The sequence below is a fragment of the Crocuta crocuta genome, unplaced genomic scaffold (genome assembly GCF_008692635.1).
Source record: "Crocuta crocuta isolate KB4526 unplaced genomic scaffold, BGI_CrCroc_1.0 scaffold327, whole genome shotgun sequence".
NCBI classification, from domain to species: Eukaryota; Metazoa; Chordata; class Mammalia; order Carnivora; family Hyaenidae; genus Crocuta; species Crocuta crocuta.
In genome coordinates, this window is record NW_027529176.1 from 1,284,727 (window position 1) to 1,289,036 (window position 4,310).

General features: G+C 61.2%; 1 long non-coding RNA gene across 1 annotated transcript; it reads right to left on the bottom strand.

The window, feature by feature from the left end:
• Positions 1-23: 23 nt before the first annotated feature.
• Positions 24-4,214, bottom strand: LOC144226730 (uncharacterized). Its single transcript, XR_013333721.1, has 3 exons — positions 3,648-4,214; positions 2,379-2,479; positions 24-1,995 (listed from the first exon to the last, which is right to left on the bottom strand). It is a non-coding gene; the product is annotated as an uncharacterized LOC144226730 (long non-coding RNA).
• Positions 4,215-4,310: the final 96 nt, after the last annotated feature.

Consider the following 4,310-nt stretch of genomic DNA (forward strand, 5'->3'; position numbering starts at 1 on the left):
GCCCGCCTCCCTAACACCCGCGCTCCGAGGAGCGGGCGAGGCCGCGAGGGGGCGCATCGGGACCCTCCGCTGCGACTCCAGCGTAGCTTGAGCCTCTACCCTCGGTCTCGGGAGGGCAGGAGACAGAAGCCCGGGCTCTGGGTGCTCGCTGGCGCTGCCGCATGGGCTGGAAGGCAGACAAAACTGGCAGCAAACCGGAAGATCACCAAAGTAGAGGCACCGGGAGGCGTGGGGTGGTGCCCGTGGGGTGAGTGGTGGCCACTCGCTTCTCCGACCCCGGACTCCCCACGACAGCTCTGTCCGTGACAGCTCCCCACAACCCACCAAACCAAAGAGCCTCCGGCCCGTGCAAGCAAGAGAAAGCTGCTTCAGAAATCAGGGCGCAGAGTCAGCAACGGCCGGCGCCAGGAGACAGCGGCAGGGCTGAAGGGCCCCCCGCGCCCGGCCGCGCAGGGGGAGGCTGCTGCGTGCTCTAGGCCCCGCCGGCCCCCGGGCACGGACCAGCACCCACTTAGACAAACGGCTTTAGGGCGTGGTCGCAGAACCCTGGGGGTGAGAACGCGGGGCGGCTCTTGCCACCGCGGCAGGGCCTGGAGGGGTGCCTGCGAGGGGAGACAAGGAGGCTTCCCTGCTGGTGGCCCAGGAGGAGGGCGGCCCCCAGGGCGAGCCCATCAACCTGCAGAGCAGCTTTTCGGGGAAGGCGGTGCCTGTCCGGCTGGATGGAGCGCCTCCCTCTCCGCTGCCCCCTCCCCAGGCCCTGCATGGCTGGGGGGCGGGCTAGGGGCAGGCGCCCACAGCCACTTCCCGCTTCTCTAACGAGGGGGCATCCAGCTGAGCATCCGGCGGGGGGGGGGGGCAGGCCCAGGGCCGGGAAAGGAGGCGCCCTGGGGAGGCCCCGTCTGACCTGTGGTTTCGCAGACTTAGAAGTTCAAGAAAGGGCCTCACAGGCACTGGTTACGAGACAAGAGTTACTCGGAGTTAAAATGGGCGGGCCGCGTACACCCTTTCCAGTTGCAGGGGGTCAGGCGTCCGGTCCCGTGAACTGCTTGTCCCCGGGGGCAGTCCCAGGCCCGGCAGGCAGCCGGGTGCAGGGGGTCCTCCCAGTGACAACCGCCAGGGGGCCCTGAGGAGCCCTGCACGCAGAGCACGCGCTCTCACCGGGGCAGCTTTGCAGGCGGCACCTCCGGCTGTGGCGGAAAACATCTCTGGGTGTCTGAGCGGAGGGGGCGAGGCTGGCAGCCGGTGGGGAGAGGCCAGGGGCGCTGGGGAACATCCGAGAACGCACGGGACAGCTTACAGCAGGGGTCTCCGGCCCCCGAACGTCCACGAGCCAAGCTGACAGCCTGCCGGAGGGAGCCTTCCCGAATGGCTGTAACCGGGAACCGTCCCCTGGCGAAGAGCCCGCCGCCAGCCCGCCACACACGAGAGCCATCCCGGCGGCACTGGCCTCACCGGGCCGCATCCCACGTGCGAGCCGGAGGTCTCGCGCCCGTGCTCAGGGCCGGCCACCAACTCGGGGTGCTCTTTGCTCCCTTAAACGCGTGCCCTGGTGTACCCCGTTTCTCCCCCACCGCTCTGTGTGTGCTGGCATTTGCTAAAATTCTTATTTTGTCCCAGAGTGCGGGACTGCGCAGAGCCCCGTGCGGGCCAGATCCGCCGGGGTTAGGGTCGGGGCAGGGGAGGGAGAGGCCCAGCCTAGACGTCCGGGACTTGCAGGCAGCTTCAAGGCAGGGCCTGAGGAAGGGGTGAGTGTTTGTGGACACGGGGGTTCTCTGACTTCACAGGAGAAGAGGTGCAGGTGCCGGGGCCGTACCCCACCCAGGCTCCCGCTGCCCATGCAGCGGACGCGGATGTGGGGCAGCACCCTCAGCAGTGGTGTGTTGCGGGCGGAGGGGAGACGGCGTGGTCCCGCAACAGCACTGACCCGGATAGGAGTCCTCAGCTTCGACAGCCCGCCAGCGTGGCCTTAGATCTTCAGAAAAGGGAGCCCGGAGCCTGAGAGGGCAATGGGCGAGGGCCTAGCCAGAGTCTCACTCCTCATGCTCTTCCGGGGCCCCGGGGCTGAGCCCAAGCTAGCCGGGCTCTTGAGAAACAGGGCCAGAATTAACAGTCTTGTTCTCAGAAGTCTCCAGGCGGGGGGGGAGGGGGGGGCAGAGAAAGAGAGAGGGGTGCAGAGTCTGGCCCAGGGAGCAAAGGGTTGGAACAGGCAGCGGTGAGGACAGCAGGCAGCAGGATGGCAGCCGGGCTGGGCAGAGGGGATAGGGCAGTGCTGCCCGGGGCCAGCTACGTTCCCTAGCTGCTGGGCAGGTGGGCGCTGGGAGCCTCGGTTCTTAAGCTGTCGCCTCCTCCCCATCCCCATCGGCCCGTCCACCCCTCACCTGTGTGTGTCCATCAGGGTGGCCGTCTCAGTGGCCCGCTGGAGACCAGGCCTGGGGGCGCGCCTCGCTGTGCCTCGTTGGAACGCCAGCAGTGGGTACACCTGCCCCAGTAAGGAAGACAAAGGGGGGGGGGGAAATGGCAGGAAAGTGGAGGTGAGCTGGGAATGCCTTCAGAGAGGGCAGAGCTGCTCCTGGGGACCCTGAACGAGCCACCTCATCCACTGTGCCTGCTTCTGCCACTAGCAATCAGTCATGACGAAACAGACACCGCAGAAACAAGTGTTCATAGGGTTCCCCTGGGATGCTGTCTAGACCATGCTGGCCCCACCACCCCCCGCCCAATAGACAGATAGCAGCCCCTGCTCGCTGCCTGCGGTGGCCCTGTTCACGACCAACTCGCCCACGATGCCTGTGGTCAGTCCTCAGACGCCTGGAGACATATCTAGGGAATTGCTTTTTTTTCTTGATAATTGTAAAGATTTGAATATAAAAATATGAAATCAAAAAAGTAAAACATCATTTGAGGGGCGCCTGGGGGGCTCAGTTGGTTAAGCAGCTGACTTCAGCTCAGGTCATGCTCTCACAGTTTGTGGAATTGAGCCCCATGTAAGCCTCTGTGCTGACAGCTCAAAGCCTGTTTGGGATTCTCTCTCTCTCTCTCTCTCTCTCTCTCAAAATAACTAAATAAATTAACAAAAATTATCTGAGTGGCACAGTTTTGGATTGAGGAATGACCCTGCTATGCTTTGCACTAAAGGTAAAGTCTGACAGATGTAACTACACAAAGAAAGTTAGTGTAAAAAACAAATGAAAAAACCGGGCAGGGGCATGTTTATAACATAAAGATTCATGTCCTTAATGTACAAAGCCCACTACATATTAACGTTAAAAACATGAAAATTGGTAGAAGTCACAAACAAGTAACCCATAGAAAGAAAGCAGACAGGTGGCCGATATATTTTTAAATATAAGTCCCTCGTTTGTCCCACCTCATTTGCAATTAAGAAATGTAACTTAGGGGCACCTGCGGCCCAGTCGGCTGAGTGTCCAACTTCGGCTCAGGTCATGATCTCACAGTTCGTCAGACTGAGCCCCGCGTGGGGCTCTGTGCTGACAGCTCAGAGCCTGGAGCTGCTTCCGGTTCTGTCTCCCTCCCTCTCTGCCCCTCCCTGGCTCACGTTCTCGCTGTCTCAAAAATGCATAAACAGTAAAAAATGTTTTAAAGAAATATAATTTAAAATATGACTTTTTAGCCTCGTGTGGTAGCACCTTGGCAGCGAGGAGAAGGCTGGGGGAGACAGGCACGTGCTGCGCGGCGAGGGGACAGGAAGTGCCACAGCTGGGCTGGCCAGCTTACACAGGTCTACAGTCCACCGTGACTTCGCTTCTGGGGAGTCACCCCGACAGTGAGATACCGGGTGCCGGCGGAGAGCTGCCCGTGTGGACGCTTCCTCTCCAACTTGTTCGTGAAGAAACCTCGCAAATGACGTAATTAAAACTAAAAACCAGGGAAAGATAAAGTATATGAGCGGCCGGGAATGAAGCCACCCCTGACGACCGTCACTCTGGTTAGGGAGAAGCCGTCCCAGAGGCCATCTCACTGGTCAGGGGTCTCCTGAGGCTTGGTGGGGGGCAGAGAGGGCTGTTTCCCGGTAGTCACACTAGTCAGGGGAAACTGTCCCCAAGGCCATTTCACTGGGCAGGGGTCTCCAGAGGTCATCACACTGGCTTGGGGGTGGGAGTGTCTCCTGGCCTTCACGCTGGTCAAGGGGAACTGTCCCCAAGCTGTCATGGGGTCAGAGGGAGGACACTTGACGAGGTTGTCACACTAGTCAGAGAGAGACTCCCCTGTGGCTGTCACTCCCCACGGCGCACGTGCACCTCCTCCAAAGCGAGAGCCTAGCAGAGGCGCACGTACCGCGCCCGGACCCC